Below are 19,585 nucleotides of genomic sequence, written 5' to 3' on the forward strand. Positions count from 1 at the left end.
GACACTTCAGACTGCTTTTATGCCTTTTAGCACGTCTAGTAATTTTTTGTTGAAAGCTGGCATAGTTTAATATTTTGAAGGACCTGAGGTAAATATGTCCATAGTGTGAGGTTTTATGTTAACGGTCAACAAGTTAGATTGTGTTTACCACTCGTTTTAGCTGCTGTGTCAGGAAATAAAATTTCCTTACTGTTAATGTTTTTGTCTCTCTGCTATCTTTTGGTTTCCCTAGAAGAGTGGTCCCCAAACATTTTGGAACCAGGGACTGGTCTTATGGAAGACAATGGGAGTGGAGGTAGAGGATAGTTCAAGTGGTGATACTAGTGATGGGGAGTGGCACATGAAGCTTCCCTTTCTTGCCCTGCAGCTCATCTCCTGCTGTGCAACCAAGTTCCTAACAGGCCATGGACCAGTACCAGTCTGCAGCAGGGGGTGAGGGGAGTTGGGACCCCTGCCTGCCCTAGAGAACTTTTATCAGTTCAGTTCAGTTCAGTAGCTCAGTCGTGTCCGACTCTTTGCGACCCCATGAATCGCAGCATGCCAGGCCTCTCTGTCCATCACCAAGTCCTGGAGTTCACTCAGACTCACGTCCATCAAATCAGTGATGCCATCCAGCCATCTCATCCTCTGTCATCCCCTTCTCCTCCTGCCCCCAATCCCTCCCAGAATCAGAGTCTTTTCCAATGAATCAACTCTTCGCATGAGGTGGCCAAAGTACTGGAGTTTCAGCTTTAGCATCATTCCTTCCAAAGAAATCCCACGGCTGATCTCCTTCAGAATGCACTGGTTGGATATCCTTTTATACTACCATCAAAATCAGTATGTCTCCCCAAATATCATATGTTGAAAAACATATGCCCAATGTGCTGGTTTTGGTGGTGGGGCCTTTAGGAAGTGATTAGTTCATGAGCCCAGAATAATCATGAATGACTGTAATGCTTACATAAATTCATACCACGTACCATGCCCATACCATGCCCTTGCTATGGTAGTTATATTTTTAGTCTTTTGAGGAACTTTCATACTGTTTTTCATAGTGGCTCCATCAATTTACATTCCCACCAATAGGGTACATACAAATGCTACAGTTTAAAAGTCTTTTGCATTCACTTTAAAGGCATTGTTACTCTGTAGATTATTCTGGTTGACATTTTTCATTCAACACTTTAAAAGAGATGTTATTCCACTTTCTCCTAGCTTATGTAATTTCCAGCAATGTTTCTTTCCAAGCCTAGTTTTTGCTCTTTTGTATGCAATGTTTCTTTTTTCACTGCTTGTCTTTAAGATTTTCTGTTCATAATTGGCTTTTATTACTAGTCTGTGGGGTGCAAGGCCATATTTATCTTATATTTGTTTTGTTTGGGGTTCTATGAACTTTGGCCATTTGTCTCTTTTATTAATTTTGGGAAATTTTCTCTTCAAGTATTTTTCCTGCCTCTTTCTTTACTTCTTCTATTTTTATTTTTCCAGTTATGTGCATGAGAAACCTTTTGTCATTGTACTGGCGATATCCTAAACTATTGAAGGCTCAGAATATTTTTTTCTCTCTAATTCTGTGTTTCTATGTGGTTAATGACTATTGATCTATCTCAGATTGTATGGTTCTTTCCACCAATTTGTTCACATATTTTCTGTTATTTCCTTTAAAAGAATTCTTAGTCACTGATATTGTGCTTTACTTTTATAGGATTTCCATTTAACTCTATTAATAGCATGCAGTCTTTAAAAATTTTTAATGTGTTCATGTGTGTTATTCACCTTTCCAGTAGATTTTTCAACATAATAATAGTGATTTCAAAGACCCTGATTGTTCCACATTAGGTTTATTTCTGATATTGTTTCTGTTCTTTGTCTTATCTTATTATGATGCATAGTTTTAACTTGGATTTTTTTGTTTTGTTTTTGTTTGTTTCTTGTTTTTTCTTAACTCCATTTTTATTATATGCTTAGCATTGTAAAAAAAAAGTAGATATTGAGATAATAAGATTTATAGTTGAAAAATAGCACAACCTCTATTTTGGTTAGGATGATTGTGGGGGGCATTTATTCAGTGTAGTAATTCATCTGTGCTGAGTTTTGTTGTTGCTACACTACATCAAGTCCACCACAAGCTTCACATTCCTCCAGTGGAATTCTACTATTTGTAGTGGAAGACCTGAAGCACCAGAAGACTCTTATAGTTTTCCTGTTCCATCCTCAATCTTTAGCAGACCCTGCATACTTGTCTTATGGGCAGTCTCTGTGCTCTTGACCTAGTCTAATGGTAGACTGCTGTTTTTGCTTTTTGTTTTTGTTTATTTACTCATTGCAAGGCTTTGTTGAATGCCTGCATACTCTTAGGTTTTCCAGGTAAATCTGTTGCACCTCAAACCTTGAAAAGCTCAGTCAGTCTGCCCCACAAAGGTTATCACATATCTCCTGCCCTGCATCTACTATTTCTTATGATACCTGATGGAGGCCAATGGAAGATTTATATAAGTATGTGTGAATTTCTCTTATGTCAAGGTTTATTGGGGATTCTGGTCATTGTGCAATATGCAGGAAGTTTATTAAAATTTTTGTTATTCTAATATCTGTAATCAGATAAAAGATAACTTGTTTATGGGCTCATCTTCTCAAAAGGGATTGCAACTCATTGAAATTTTATCTTCAATATCTTAATTTTAATCTAATTTTAATCTAATTTTATCTTTGTGATCTCACTTGGGATAGGTCTTTAAAAGAATGATTTTATAGATTATTTGGACCTTTTTTTCTTTTCAGATTGGAGCAATGTTCTCTTGACACATTTTGGATTCTTAGTAGTTTGGAACATGGATCTCATTTCTCTTGATTAATCACTCTAGCTTTACCAATTTCATAAACTACCAATTTTACAAACAGTTTGGTTGCTTTGACTCTCTTATTATATAACGGTTTTCTACTTCACTAAGTCTGTTTTGCTTTTATTTTGGTTTCTTCTACTTTTTCTGCATTTGGATACTTGAAGAGGTTGATATTTAGCTTGTTTTCTACTTTAATTCTTTACTAGTTTATGGCCTGAGGATATGAATTTCACTGAAATTAGTGATTTAACTGCATCTTGAAGTCTGAAATATAGTATTATCAGTATTGGTCATTTAAAAATATTTTCTATTTTTCAAAATAAAATTCCTTGTGACCTATAGATTATTTAGAATTATACTATAAAAATATAAGAATCTTCAGTTATCTTTTTGTCACTGTTTTATAACATTGAAAAGTGAAAGTGTTAGTTGCTCAGTTGTGTCCAAGTCTTTTCAATCTCATGGACTGTAGCCTACCAGGCTCCTTTGTCCATGGGATTCTCCAGGTAAGAATAGTGGAATGGGTAGCGATTCCCTTCTCCAGGGGATCTTTTCAGCCCAGGGATTGGACCTGGGTCTCCTGGATTTCAGGCAGATTCTTTACCATCTGAGCCACCAGGGAATATTTTTTTTAACATAATATTATGGTAAATTGGTATATGCTACTTGACTTTAATTTGTTAACCTGAAAAAATATGTTTTCTACAGTGTTTGATCACAATTATCAGCCTATTAAATATCTATTTGTTCAATTTGCTAATTATCCTCTTCAAAGCTTTAGTCTTCTCTGGTGGCTCAGATGTTAAAGAATTTGCCTACAATACAGGAGATATGGGTTTGACCTCTGGGTCAGGAAGATTCCCCTGGAGAAAAAAGTGGCAACCCACACCAGTATTCTTTCCTGGAGAATTCCATGGACAGAAGAGCCTGATGAGTTACAGTCCATGGAGTTGCAAAGAGTCAGACACGACTGAGTGATGAACACTTCACTTCACTTCAAGTCTTCAACACCATTACTGATTTTGTGTGTTGGTTCTATTAATTAATCTCTGAAATGGGATAAGTGTGTCCTAAAAATTTTGACTTTCCCTATTCTTTCATTTCTGCCATTTCTCAATTTATTGGAAGCCATATTATAAAGTGAAAGTGAAAGTCATTCAGTCGTGTCCGACTCTTTGCGACCCCATGGACTGTATAGTCCATGGAATTCTCCAGGCCAGAATACTGAAGTGGGTAGCCTTTCCCTTCTCCAGGGGATCTTCCCAACCCAGGGTTCGAACCCAGGTCTCCCACATTGCAGGTGGATTCTTTACCAGCTGAGCCACAAGGTACATACATATACAACAATATTATGTCTTCTATAAAGCTGAAATTGTCTTCAAATTTCTGCATGCCTATAGACAGGCATTTTTGCTCTTAAAATCTATTTTCATATGCTGCTATATGTATTAATCACACATACTATAATCTGTTTTCATACAACACTTGTAGATATTTTGGTAATAGTATATATCACGTTCCAGAGCCAAACATATCTGAGTGGCCTTACAGTCTTCATCTAGAAACACAAATCTTTATACCCTCACTGACAACAACAAAAAGTTGATGAAAACAAGAGAAGAGATTCAGAGAAACAGAACAAGAGCAAGAGCAAGAGCAAAAAAAAAAAATTATTGGATCCACGTAACTGAGAAATGATTAACTTTATCTATTTTAGGTCATATGCCTCAGTTCAGGTCAGTCACTCAGTCATGTCCGACTCTTTGTGACCCCATGAATCGCAGAACTCCAGGCCTCCCTGTCCATCACCATCTCCTGGAGTTCACTCAAACTCGCGTCCATCGAGTCAGTGATGCCATCCAGCCATCTCATCCTCTGTCATCCCCTTCTCCTCCTATCCCCAATCCCTCCCAGCATCAGAGTCTTTTCCAAAGAGTCAACTCTTCGCATGAGGTGGCCAAAGTACTGGAGTTTCAGTTTTAGCATCATTCCTTCCAAAGAAATCCCAGGGCTGATCTCCTTCAGAATGGACTGGTTGGATCTCCTTGCAGTCCACGGGACTCTCAAGAGTCGTCTCCAACACCACAGTTCAAAAGCATCAATTCTTTGGTGCTCAGCTTTCTTCACAGTCCAACTCTCACATCCATACATGACCACAGGAAAAACCATAGCCTTGACTAAACAGACCTTTGTTGGCAAAGTAATGTCTCTGCTTTTGAATATGCTATCTAGGTTGGTCATAACTTTCCTTCCAAGGAGTAAGCGTCTTTTAATTTCATGGCTGCAGTCACCAACTGCAGTGATTTTGGAGCCCCAAAAGATAAAGTCTGACATTGTTTCCACTGTTTCCCCATCTATTTCCCATGAAGTGATGGGACCGGATGCCATGATCTTCGTTTTCTGAATGTTGAGCTTTAAGCCAACTTTTTCACTCTCCTCTTTCACTTTCATCAAGAGGCTTTTTAGTTCCTCTTCACTTTCTGCCATAAGGATGGTGTCATCTGCATATCTGAGGTTATTGATATTTCTCCCAGCAATCTTGATTCTAGCTTGTGCTTCTTCCAGTCCAGCGTTTCTCAGGATGTACTCTGCATATAAGTTAAATAAACAGGGTGACAATATTCAGCCTTGACATATTCCTTTTCCTATTTGGGTCCAGTCTGTTGTTCCCTTTCCAGTTCTAACTGTTGCTTCCTGACCTGCATACAGGTTTCTCAAGAGGCAGGTCAGGTGGTCTGGTATTCCCATCTCTTTCAGAATTGTCCACAGTTTATTGTGATCCACACAGTCAAAGGCTTTGGCATAGTCTATAAAGCAGAAATAGATGTTTTTCTGGAACTCTCTTGCTTTTCCCATGATCCCTTTTCCCATGGGATCCATGATCCCATGATTGGCAATTTGATCTCTTGTTCCTCTGCCTTTTCTAAAACCAGCTTGAACATCTGGAAGTTCACGGTTCACGTATTTAATCACCCCCTAAATCAATGTTGATGGCTCAGGAATTATAGGGCCTTAGTAATTTTCCCAACTTGGATTTAAGTCTTGAATCTACCCAGTGTAGTCTCAGAATTCTAGAAAAATCTGTCCCTGATATTGTCACATATACCTTTACAGTTACAACACGCTCTGCAGCTCCAAATACGGTACCATTTTATTTTATGAAATAAGCATATGGCAATCTGACTAAGGATTTTTATACTGTTCTAGATGATTTTGCAGCTAGAAAAGTCTGCATAGGGAATATGTGCCATAGCACTAGCTCCTGGGGAGTCTTGGCCATAGAACTTTGAGACTACATTCTGCCTGTCCTTCATTTCTCCTCATTGCCGTCTAGGTACAGATGGGATAACTACCGGTGGCCAGCCCCGGTTGGATCCAGGGATTGCCTCGGGAGGACGGCATTGGCAAAAGGATAGATAAAAGGAGAAAGAGACAGAGGCTTGAACTAACTGGTTTACGCAGAAAGCCAATAAAACCTGGGACATCAGGATTGCACTGACCATGGAGGCCATAGGCGCCCTCTCAAATTGCGGAAAGTACCCCACCTTAGGCACCTTCTCGAGTGGGTCTTAGAAGCCCAGGCAAATAAGTGGTCTCAGAGGGCCCCTGTGCTCCAAATTAGTCATCCTGAAGGAAGAACAGAGAAGAAAAGGAGAGAAAAGGAAACAAGAAAGAACAGCATGAGGAGACTAAGCTTGATGAGCATGGCCCGCAACTTTATTTTCCAAAGTAGCTTTTATAACTCAAGTTGTGCATAGAGGATAATAGCGGGTGTAGAGTCATGCAAGGTCAACAGTCCTTGACCCTCACCGAAGCCAGGCTTTCTTTCTGAAAACTTATCATACGCAAAGGCTTTAGGTGATTTACATCATCTTCTGGCCAGGAGGCCTGTTAACATTTTATGACCCTTTCTTCTGAATAATGGTTAGTCAATCAGAAAACTTATTTTCTCTAAAGGTGATTATTCTAAAGTCAGGCGCCACCCTCTGAAAGCATTAGATAAAGTTGCATGCCTATAGGGCAAAAGTGTGGTGGCTTATAACAAGAAAAGAATTAACTCAAGGGTCCAAGGTTACAAACATTAAAGCTACTCCTTACATTTCTATATACCAGCTATATTAATCAATACACTCCCAGGGACACAGTAGGTAAGAGATATGGAAACTTGGCAACAAGCAGTAGCTCAAAAAAGAAATCCTCTACTAGTTCTATTCGAACAATTTTAACTCTCTGAGAAGCTCTGCACTGTTAGAATATCTTAAGCTTCCAGTGCCTCTGGTGGTTGGGAGGCTGTGAACAATCACATGCGTAGCTGCAGGAGTCCAAACAAACCTGTCAGGCAAGCTAGAAAGTCATCAGAGGGGTTTGAATTGAAACACTCCTATTATGCCCAGGAGACTTATTAACTAGAGCTCTAAGTTGATTTTCTTCAGAGAAAGGTGATCGGGGTAGCCCCCCGTTAATGTCAGAAGAGTTGGTGAAAGTCGTGAAATAGCAAAACAGATTTTGGGTTAGGGGTAGATGCTTGGGCAGGTCCAGGGGGCCTCTCGAGTTCTGATTCGCCTTTGCATGTCAAATCCTCTCCGCATGACCTTTGTCATGGGTGGGAACTCCCGTGCTGGCTCCTGGCAGATAACCAAACCCTGATTCACAGGGTTAAAGACCTGTAACAGAAACTGGTGACTAAGTGAAATTCTTGAGCTCCTTTTACAGAACAGCAGGTAAGGGAACAGGTTGTTTGAAAACTCCTATTGTAACAAAATAAAACTGGTCGATACCAGGTCAAACCAATACAGCTCATCAGAATCTGCACAGAAGAGACCTTTTTGTCCCATAGGCGACCCACTGTCATCACAGCCCAAAATTCACCAACCTGTTTCACACTGAATCCTCTGTATTTGCACATGTCCCATGAAGAAGCATGTAACCAAGATAAACTTGCACAGAACACCAATTATCTCACTTTTCCTTACCACCAATCACCTTTCTCTAAGGCCTAAGACCATTCTGCTTCTTTCTCCTGTCAATATTCTAAGCACCTGTCTTCCTGGGAGGCAGACCTGAGACTTGTTCTCTTGCCTCCTTACTGGGTGGCCTCTGCTGCAAACCTTGGTGTCTCAGTGTTTTGGCTTGTAGCTCCTTGGGCAAAAGAACCTGGTTCCCTAACAGCAGCAGTCAGGCTTTTAACTTGTAGGTTAGTACAACACCTTAGGATACAGAAAAGAATGGAAGAAATCTGAATCAACCCCCAAACCCCAAAGGTGGATCCACCTTAGTAAAAGAACAGAAAAAAAAAAAAACAGTGAATATTTCTGGGCTATAAAATCAAGGTTAAATACACAGGTTCCTCTGTCCATGGAATTCTCCAGGCAGGAACACTGCAGTGGGTTACCATTTCCTTCTCCAGTAAAGAAAGAAATGACCGAGTTAAAAAGAAAATACTTTTTTTAAAAAGGAAAGAGAAAAATAAACTAATTAAAGGGCTTTTCAACTGAGAAAAATTAATTAAAAAATCCCTTCTTTCACAAAAACACTCCTGAGAGACAGGCTGTTGAACTCTCATCCTACCATTATTTGGGTCTCATTCACTGTGGGGTCAGGAATGCCTAAGTCACCTGTGGAGGAGGGACGAAGTTGGGTTTACCCAGCCAGGCAGGGAGGAACCCTTATCTCCCTGGCTTTCCTGGAAGGCATCTAGGTTACTGCCTCCAGGAAAGGGGGAAAAAAAAAAAGAAGTCCTTCTGTCCTTTCAATTTCGATTCTCATAAACCCCACCCACACGGGGTGACTTTTAATAACCAACTGGCTTTTCAGCTGCTGAATATAAGAGCGGTATCCAAAGGAGCCAGAAGCAAGAGGAGCCCTAAGGGCGATCCAGAGCAGCTGACTTGACTCCCAGCTGCAGTGTCTATTCCAAGTAAGTTTGCTCCTAAACTTGACCTTCCAAGTACTCTTCTGTTAAATAACGACAATAAAATCCCCCAGTGCAGGCCCTATCCTGGGGGAGGGGAGGCGAGGATGGCCCTGTGGGGTCAGAGCATAGCTCAAGCAGCTCAGCGTGGGTTGGCTTTGAGGCATGTCACCCTGATGCTCTGCTCCTCTTGGAGCATGTAGCAGTTGCTGTTTTTCAGCCGCTAAGATGGTGTCCAACTCTTTGCGACCCCAAGGGCTGCAGCACCCCAGCTTCCACTACTTCCTGGGGTTTGCTCAAACTCATGTCCATTGAGTCCATGATGCCATCCAATCATTTCATCCTCTTTCACCCCTTCTGCTTCGGCCCTCAATCTTTCCCAACACCAGGGTGTTTTCCAATATGTTGGCTCTTCATATCAGGTAGCCAATATTGGAACTTTAGCTTCAGCAACTGTGAATGAATGAATGAATTCCAATGAAGTCCTTCCAATGAATATTCAGAATTGAATTCCTTTAGGATTGACTGGTTTGATCTCCTTGTTGTCCAAGGGAACCCCCTAAGCAGGGCTGGAGCAAAAAGTCCGGCATGGGACAAGGAGGAGAGTATGCTTCATCTTCTGAGAAAAAGGGGCTGAAGTCCTTTTTAGGACTGAGGGCCCAAACTCCCAGCCCCCTCGCAGAAGCCCTGGGTGCAGTCTCCTCCACCAGCCCCCTCCATCATGACTGCATCCCGCTGGGCACTTGTGGTAGTCCACAGACAATTTAAATCCTAACAGATTAACAGTGGATTTTTTTTTCTTAACATTCAATAATCTGAATAATACAAAATTATTATTTGAAATAATTCAATCTCATTCTTAATGAAAAAATACTAACTGTAAGCCCATTCATGTGTATTTACCATGCTTTTTTTTTTTTTTTTAAATACCTGGTCAATACCATACTGCCATTTATAACTCCTGATGCTTGCTGAAAATACAGAGTGTGGGGTACTTTTAACTATCACTTCAAATAACTCTACTGAATAGTAACCATTGGAAACTGTTCATCATCTTCTGCCACCTAGTAACCCTATTTCATTCTAGTTATTTAATTTTGAAGTTTCTTGGTTTGAAAACCTCAGAATATTTTTAATTAAAAAAAAATACACTGTAAACTCATGGACTCCTACCAAAGCTTTATGAATATTTTGACTCAGAAGTGAATGCTACTGTATTTGTTGCTTAAAACTGTTCACCTTAAAAATAGTGATTTTTCAAGTAAAAATGGGTTTACTCATGAATTGCAGGGGAATTGTCATTTGGGACAAGCAACCTGTAGCAAAAGACATGGGGCAAATTCAACCAAGAAAAAGAGGAAGTTTCTCTGTCTTATTTTATAGAGAAGAGTAGTAAGTTGGAAAGGATTGTTTTAAAAGAAAGTCCATTGGAGAAAAGGGAGAGTTCAAGGTAATGACCCTTTTCCCTTGGCTGGGTTGCTGGGGTACTCCTGGGTTCTTCTAGGAGATGTGAGGCATACTTTTTCCTGTTGGGGACTCTCACTGGAGAATCTCCTGTTGAAGATTTTTTCCTTGGGATTTGTGATTGTCAATTCTCATAACTGATCTCCAGTGGTACTGTGTGAGAGGTCTTCTTTCTGGCCTGCTGATTCCATTTGAGTGAAGTTTCCTTTTATTAATTTTCACCTAACACAGCTGTAAAAGGTCATTTTACTGCTGTCTCTGCTCCCTATCCACTGTAGGAAGAAAAAAAAAAAGAGTAAGAGAGAGTGAGAGAAGAAGAATTTTCAGAGAGGAATTCTTTTGAGCAAATTCATGATTTTTCCTGACTGAGAGATTTTAGATAACTTATATTTCTTGGCAAATTGCAACTTACAGAATGCACCAACACATTATAACATATTGTCCAACTTATTTACTGTTGAAGTCATACATTAATGCAGGAAAAGTTTTAATACTTTCTGAGAACTCATATCTTACCATCTGTATAGTAATGAATCAGGCAGGAATTACTGTTTTTCTTATAACACTGGTAAGAAAATGGAGGCTTTGCACATAAGTTCCTTTTTCAAGGTTTCAACAGACAATAAGTGACTTGAACCCTCAGGTTTGAACCCTGGCAGCCCAACTCCAGAACCTGTACTTGGACATCTCGGGGCAGCTTTCAGCTCCTCCAGCCTGACTCTTCCCCCGTTGCTGTTCTCCCTCTCAGTTGTTACTGCTTGGGCCTCCCAGCCTGCTCATCTTCCTCTTGGGTTGTGTCCTCCCACTGCTGCAACCAGGGAAGGAAGTGTCACTTTCTCAGGCCAAAGCCAACTCTCCCCTTTCATTCAGAAATTACCCTCCCAGTCTTCAGAGACACACAATTGTAAAATTAAATAGGATTGACTATGTGCTTGTATAACTTGAAGAGTATGGTAAGCATTATGACATATGTAATCCTCCTAATGACCCCAATACCTACATGGATCACAGCCTTTTCATGGTGAAGGGACATCACCAGATAGTCAATACTAAAATCAGATTGATATATTCTATGCAGCCCAGATTGATGGATCTCTATACAGTCAGCAAAAACAAGACCTAGAGCTGACTGTGGCTCAGATAATGAGATCTTTATTGAAAAAGTTAAGGCTTAAATTGAAGAAAGTAGTGAAAACTGCTAGTACATTAGGTATGACCTAAATATATCCCCTTAGGAGACTGGTTTGGTTTGTGACCCTACGGACTGTAGCCTGCCAGGCTCCTCTGTGCATGGGATTATTCTCCAGGCACGAAAACTAGAGTGGGTTGCCAATTCCTTCTCCAGGGGATGTTCCCAACCCAGAAATTGAACGCAGATCTCCTGCTTTGCAGGCAGATTCTTTACTGACTGCGCCACAAGGGAAGCCCTTGATTATACACTGGAGGTGATAAATAGATTCAAAAGATTAGATCTGATAGAGTACCTGAAGCACTATGGACAGAGATTCATAACATTGTACGAGAGGCAATGACGAAAACAATCCCCTCCCCCGCAAAAAAAAAAAAAAAAAAAAAAAAGAACTGCAAGAAAGCAAAGTGGTTATCTTAGGAGGCCTTACAAGTAGCTGCGAAAAGAAAAGACGTGAAAGGCAAGGGAGAAAGGAAAAGATCAACTGAATGCAGAGTTTCAGAGAATAACAAGGAGAAATAAAAAGGCCTTCTTAAGTGAACAATGCAAAGAAATAGAGGAAAACAATAGAATGGTAAAGACTGGAGATGTCTTCAAGAAAATTGGAGATATCGAGAGAACCATTTCATGCAAACATGGGCACAATTAAGGATAGAAGCAGTAACAGAAGCAGAAGAGATTAAGAAGAGGTGGCAAGAATACACAGAAGACCTACACACACAAAAACTTAATGTCCTAGATAACCACGATGGAGTGATCACTCACCTAGAGTCAGATATCCTGGAGTGTGAAGTCAGGTGCACCTTAGGAAGCATTACTATGAACAAAGCTAGTGGAGGAGGTGGAATTCCAGCTGAGCTATTTCAAATCCTAAAGGGTGGTGCTATTAAAGTGCTGCACTCAATATATCAGCAAATATGGAAACCCAGCAGTGGCCCCAGGACTGGAAAAGGTCAGTTTTCATTCCAATCCAAAAGAAGGGCAATGACAAAGAATGCTCAAACTACTGTCCAGTCTCTCATTTCACATGCTAGCAAGGAAATGCTCAAAATCCTTCAAGCTTGGCTTCAGCCGTACATGAAATGAGAACTTCCAGATGTAGAAACTGGATTTAGAAAAGGGAGAGGAACCAGGGATCAAATTGCCAACATCTGTTGGATCATAGAAAAAGCAAGGGAATTCCAAAACAAAAACAAAAAGATCTACTTCTGCTTCATTGACTATGCTAAAGGCTTTGACTGTGTGGATCATAAAAAACTGTGTAAAAATCTGCAGGAGACATGAATATCAGACCACCTTAAATGCCTCCTGAGAAACCTGTATGCAAGTCAAGAAGCAACAATTAGAACTGGACATGGAACAATGGACTGTTTCAAGATTGGGAAAGGATGATGACAAGGCTTTATATTGACATCCTGCTTATTTATTAATAATGTATATGCAGAGTACATGATGCAAAATGCTGGTTTGAATGAATCACAAGCTGGAATCAAGATGGCTAGGAGAAATATCAACAGCCTCAGATATGCAGACGATACTACTCTAATGGCAGAAATTGAAGAGGAACTAAAGAGTTTTTCATGAGGGAGAAAGAGGAGAGTGAAAAAGTTGACTTAAAACTCAACATTCAGAAAACTAAGACCATGGCATCCAGTCGAAGCAGTGACAGATTTTATTTTCATGGGCTCTAAATCACTGCAGATAGTGACTGCAGTCATGAAATTAATAAACCCACACACCTATGGACACCTTATCTTTGACAAAGGAGGCAAGAATATACAGTGGAGAAAAGATAATCTCTTTAACAAGTGGTGCTGGGAAAACTGGTCAACCACTTGTAAAAGAATGAAACTAGAACACTTTCTAACACCATACACAAAAATAAACTCAAAATGGATTAAAGATCTAAACATAAGACCAGAAACTATAAAAATCTTAGAGGACAACATAGGCAAAACACTCTCCGACATACTTCACAGTAGGATCCTCTATGACCCACCTCCCAGAATATTGGAAACAAAAGCAAAAATAAACAAATGGGATCTAATTAAAATTAAAAGCTTCTTCACAACAAAAGAAACTGTAAACAAGATGAAAAGGCAGCCTTCAGAATGGGAGAAAATAATAGCAAATGAAGCACCTGACAAGCAACTAATCTCAAAAACATACAAACAACGCCTTCAGCGCAATTTCAGAAAAATAAACCGCCCAGTCAAAAAATGGGCCAAAGAACTAAATAGACATTTCTCCAAAGAAGACATACAGATGGCTAACAAACATGTGAAAAGATGCTCAACATCACTCATTATCAGGGAAATGCAAATCAAAACCACAATGAGGTACCATTTCACGCCAGTCAGAATGGCTGCGATCCCAAAGTCTACAAGCAATAAACGCTGGAGAGGTTGTGGAGAAAAGGGAATCCTCTTACATTATTTGTGGGAATGCAAACTAGTACAGCCACTATGGAGAACAGTGTGGAGATTCCTTAAAAAACTGGAAATAGAACTGCCACATGACTCAGCAATCCCACTGTTGGGCATACACCCTGAGGAAACCAGAATTGAAAGAGACATGTGTACCCCAATGTTCATCGCAGCACTGTTCATAATAGCCAGGATATGGAAGCAACCTAGATGTCCATCAGCAGATGAATGGATAAGAAAGCTGTGGTACATATACACAATGGAGTATTACTCAGCCATTAAAAAGAATACATTTGAATCAGTTCTAATGAGATGGATGAAACTGGAACCTATTATACAGAGTGAAGTAAGCCAGAAAGAAAAATACCAATATAGTATACTAACGCATATATATGGAATTTAGAAAGATGGTAATGACAACCCTGTATGCGAGACAGCAAAAGAGAAACAGATGTATAGAACAGTCTTTTGGACTCTGTGTGAGAGGGAGGGGTGGATGATTTGGGAGAATGGCATTAAAACATGTATAATATGCTATAAGAAACTAATCGCCAGTCCAGGTTTGATGCAGGATACAGGAAGCTTGGGGCTGGTGCACTGGGATGACCTGGAGGGATGGTATAGGGAGGGAGGTGGGAGGGGGGTTCAGTATGTGGTACACGTGTACACCGGTGGTGGATGCATGTTGATGTATGGCAAAACCAATACAATATTGTAAAGTAAAAAAAAAAATAAAAAAATAAAACAAACAAAAAACACTTGCTCTCAAACCAGTCAATCCTAAAGTGGTTTTCTTGTACACAACAGATAATTGAGTTTTGTGTTTTTAATCCACTCTGACAGTCTCTGTCTTTTAATTGGTGTATTTAGACTATTGATATTGAAATTGATTACTGATAAAGTAGGATTAATATCCACCTGACTTTATACTTTTCACTATTCATTGCCCATATCTTTGTCACTATTTTATCTTTCACTCCTTTTCTAACTTTTGGTTTTAATTATGCTTTTTATATGATTCTATTTTCTATCCTTTCTTAGCATAGCAATTATACCCTTTAAAAAATTGTTTTAAACTGTTTGCCCTAGAAATTGCAATATACATTTCTAACCAATCCATGTTAAATAACAGTGTCAAATAACACTATACCACATCACCAATAGCACAAGCACCTTAAAATAACAAAATATTCCTAACTCTTCTCTCTGGTCTTTTGTATCATTGCTATAATTCATTTCACTCATACATACTCTTCAATCTTCAAATACACTGGCGCTATTATTGCTTTAATAAATTGTTGTATGTTAGATCAACTTAGAATAAGAGAAATATATTTTTATTTTCTTGCCATTTATTCCTCCTTCAGTGCTCTTCCAGTCTTTATGTAGATCCAAATTTCTGATATATCATTTTCCTCCTCTGAAGAACTTTAAACATTTCTTACAAATCAGGGTTCCTGGTGAGAGATTCCCTCAATTTTTGTTTGTCTGAGGAAGTACTTATTTCTCCTTCACTCAGAAGAATAATTTCAGTAGACACAGAATTCTAATTTGGTGTTGCTATTTCTTTCAAGATTTTGATTATTTCACTCCATTCTCTTCTTGCTTGTATGCTTTCAAAGGAGACGTCTGATATAATTCTTACCCTAGTGCTTCTATGAGTAAAATAAAATCTCTTTGGCTTATTTCAAGATTTTCTCTTTGCCTTTGATTTTCTGTAGTTGAATATGATGTGCTTTTCAATTTGAAAGTTTCTATTGACACACCTCCAAATTCACTGAGTCCGTCCCAATCATGTTCAGTCTACTGATGAACCCACCAAAGACATTCTTCATTCTGTCAGCATGTTTTTAGTTTCTTGTATCTCCTTACAATTGTGGGAGTTTCCATTTCTCTCCCTACATTACTCACTTGTTCATTCACATTTTCCTCTTCTCCATTAGATTTCTTAGCATATTAGTCACAGTAATTTTAAATTTAGCTGTCTGATAATTTGCAAATTATTTGCAAATTGCCTTGTCTGAGTCTGGTTCTGATACTTGATTTGATGCTTCAGACTGCTTTTATGCCTTTCAGCATGTCTAGTAATTTTTTTGTTGAAAGCTGGCATAGTTTATTATTTTGAAGGACCTGAAGTAAATACGTCTATAGTGTGAGGTTTTATGTTAACGGTCAACAGGTTAGATTGTGTTTACCACTTGTTTTGGCTGCTGTGTCAGGAAATAAAATTTCCTTACTGTTAATGTTTTTGTCTCTTTGCTATCTTTTGGTTTCCCTAGAAGAGTGGTCCCGATACGTTTTGGAACCAGGGACTGGTCTTATGGAAGACAATGGGAGTGGAGGTAGAGGATAGTTCAAGCGGTGATACTAGTGATGGGGAGTGGCACATGAAGCTTCCCTTTCTTGCCCTGCAGCTCACCTCCTGCTGTGCAGCAAAGTTCCTAACAGGCATGGACTAGTACCAGTCTGCAGCAGGGGGTGAGGGGAGTTGGGACCCCTGCCTGCCCTAGGGAACTTTTATCAGTTCGGTTCAGTTCAGTAGCTCAGTCGTGTCCGACTCTTTGCGACCCCATGAATCGCAGCACGCCAAGCCTCTCTGTCCATCACCATGTCTTGGAGTTCACTTAGACTCACGTCCATCGAGTCAGTGATGCCATCCAGCATCTCATCCTCTGTCGTCCCCTTCTCCTCCTGCCCCCAATCCCTCCCAGCATCAGAGTCTTTTCCAATGAGTCAACTCTTCACATGAGGTGGCCAAAGTACTGGAGTTTCAGCTTTAGCATCATTCCTTCCAAAGAAATCCCAGGGCTGATCTTCTTCAGAATGGACTGATTGGATATCCTTTTATACTACCATCTAAATCAGTATGTCTCCCCAAATATCATATGTTGAAAAACTTATGCCCAATGTGCTGGTTTTGGTGGTGGGGCCTTTAGGAAGTGATTAGTTCATGAGCCCAGAACAATCATGAATGAGTGTAATGCTTACATAAATTCATACCACGTACCATGCCCATACCATACCCTTGCTATGGTAGTTATATTTTTAGTCTTTTGAGGAACTTTCATACTGTTTTTCATAGTGGCTCCATCAATTTACATTCCCACCAATAGGGTACATACAAATGCTATAGTTTAAAAGTCTTTTGCATTCACTTTAAAGGCATTGTTACTCTGTAGATTATTCTGGTTGACATTTTTCATTCAACACTTTAAAAGAAATGTTATTCCACTTTCTCCTAGCTTATGTAATTTCCAGCAATGTTTCTTTCCAAGCCTAGTTTTTGCTCTTTTGTATGTAATGTTTCTTTTTTCACTGCTTGTCTCTAAGATTTTCTGTTCATAATTGGCTTTTATTACTAGTCTGTGGGGCGCAAGGCCGTATTTATCTTATATTTGTTTTGTTTGGGGTTCTGTGAACCTTTGATTGGTCATTTGTCTCTTTTATTAATTTTGGGAAATTTTCTCTTCAAGTATTTTTCCTGCCTCTTTCTTTACTTCTTCTATTTTTATTTTTCCAGTTATGTGCACGGAAACCTTTTGTCATTGTACTGGGGGATATCCTAAACTATTGAAGGCTCAGAATATTTTTTTCTCTCTATTTCTGTGTTTCCATGTGGTTAATGACTATCGATCTGTCTCAGATTGTATGGTTCTTTCCACCAATTTGTTCATATATTTTCTGTTAATTCCTTTAAAAGAATTCTTAGTCACTGATATTGTGCTTTACTTTTATAGGATTTCCATTTAACTCTGTTAATAGCATGCAGTCTTTGAAAAATTTTAGTGTGTTCATGTGTGTCATTCACCTTTCCAGGAGATTTTTCAACATAGTAATAGTGATTTCAAAGGCCCCGATTGTTCCACATTAGGTTTATTTCTGATATTGTTTCTGTTCTTTGTCTTATCTCATTATGATGCATAGTTTTAACTTGGATTTTTTTGTTTGTTTGTTTTTGTTTGTTTCTTGTTTTTGCTTGACTCCATTTTTATTATATGCTTAGCACTGTAAAAAAAAAGTGGATATTGAGATAATAAGATTTATAGTTGAAAAATAGCACAACCTCTATTTTGGTTAGGATGATTGTGGGGGGCATTTATTCAGTGTAGTAATACATCTGTGCTGAGTTTTGTTGTTGCTACACTACATCAAGTCCACCACAAGCTTCACATTCCTCCAGTGGAATTCTACTATTTGTAGTGGAAGACCTGAAGCACCAGAAGACTCTTTTAGTTTTCCTGTTCCATCCTCAACCTTTAGCAGACCCTGCATACTTGTCTTGTGGGCAGTCTCTGTGCTCTTGACCTATTCCAATGGTAGACTGCTGTTTTTGTTTTGTTGTTGTTGTTGTTTATTTACTCAATGCAAGGCTTTGTTGAATGCCTGCATACTCTTAGGTTTTCCAGGTAAATCTATTGCACCTCAAACCTTGAAAAACTCAGTCAGTCTGCCCAACAAAGCTTATTGCATATCTCCTGCCCTCCATCTACTATTTCTTATGATACCTGATGGAGGCCAATGGAAGATTTTATATGAGTATGTGTGAATTTCTCTTATGTCAAGGTTTATTGGGGATTCTGGCCATTGTGCAATATTCAGGAAGTTTATTAAAATTTTTGTTATTCTAATATCTGTAATCAGATAAAAGATAACTTGTTTATGTAGCTCATCTTCTCAAAAGGGATTGCAACTCTTTGAAATTCTATCTTCTTGCTTTGTGACCTAACTTGGGATAGGTTTTTAAAAGAATGATTTTATAGATTATTTGGCCTTTTTTTTCTTTTCAGATTGGAGCAATGTTCTCTTGAGACATTTTGGATTCTTAGTAGTTTGGAACATGGATCTCATTTCTCTTAATTAGTCACTCTAAGTTTACCAATTTCATAAACTACCAATTTTACAAACATTTTGGTTGCTTTGACTCTCTTATTATATAGTGGTTTTCTACTTCACCAAGTCTGTTTTGCTTTTATTTTGGTTTCTTCTACTTTTTCTGCATTTGGATCACTTGAAGAGGTTGATATTTAGCTTGTTTTCTACTTTAATTCTTTACTAGTTTATGGCCTGAGGATATGAATTTCACTGAAATTAGTGATTTAACTGCATCTTGAAGTCTGAAATATAGTATTATCAGTATTGCTCATTTAAAAATATTTTCTATTTTTCAAAATAAAATTCTTTGTGGTGTATAGATTATTTAGAATTATAACATAAAAATATAAGAATCTTCAGTTATCTTTTTGTCACTGTTTTATAACATTGAAAAGTGAAAGTGTTAGTTGCTCAGTCGTGTCCAGCTCTTTGCAACCTCATGGACTATAGCCTACCAGGCTCCTTTGTCCATGGGATTCTCCAGGCAAGAATAGTGGAATGGGTAGCAATTCCCTTCTCCAGGGGATCTTTTCAGCCCAGGGATTGGACCTGGGTCTCCTGCATTTCAGGCAGATTCTTTACCATCTGAGCCACCAGGGAATATTTTTTTAACATAATATTATGGTAAATTGGTATACTCTGCTTAACTTTAATTTGTTAACCTGAAAAAATGTTTTCTACAGTGTTTGATCACAATTATAAGCATACTAAATATTTATTCAATTTGCTAATTATCCTCTTCAAAGCTTTGGGCTTCTCTGGTGGCTCAGATGTTAAAAAATTTGCCTACAATGCAGGAGATATGGGTCAAGAATATTCCCCTGGAGAATAAAGTGGTAACCCACACCAGTACTCTTGATGGAGAATTCCATGGACAGAGGAGCCTGATGAATTACAG

General features: G+C 38.9%; 1 protein-coding gene across 2 annotated transcripts in view; it reads left to right on the plus strand.

Moving 5' to 3' along the window:
- The first annotated feature begins 8,611 nt into the window (after positions 1–8,611).
- LOC109556081 (guanylate-binding protein 7) overlaps positions 8,612–19,585 on the plus strand; it is a 56,597-nt gene continuing 45,623 nt past the window's right edge. Inside the window, exon 1 of one of the 2 annotated variants that reach the window (XM_070780015.1) lies at positions 8,612–8,742. The gene's annotated coding sequence lies outside the window, so the exon portion shown is untranslated. The remainder of the gene's footprint in view (positions 8,743–19,585) is intronic. The other variant, XM_070780007.1, reaches the window with a different exon arrangement.

Source organism: Bos indicus, chromosome 3 (assembly GCF_029378745.1).
Source record: "Bos indicus isolate NIAB-ARS_2022 breed Sahiwal x Tharparkar chromosome 3, NIAB-ARS_B.indTharparkar_mat_pri_1.0, whole genome shotgun sequence".
In the NCBI taxonomy this organism is placed as follows: Eukaryota; Metazoa; Chordata; class Mammalia; order Artiodactyla; family Bovidae; genus Bos; species Bos indicus.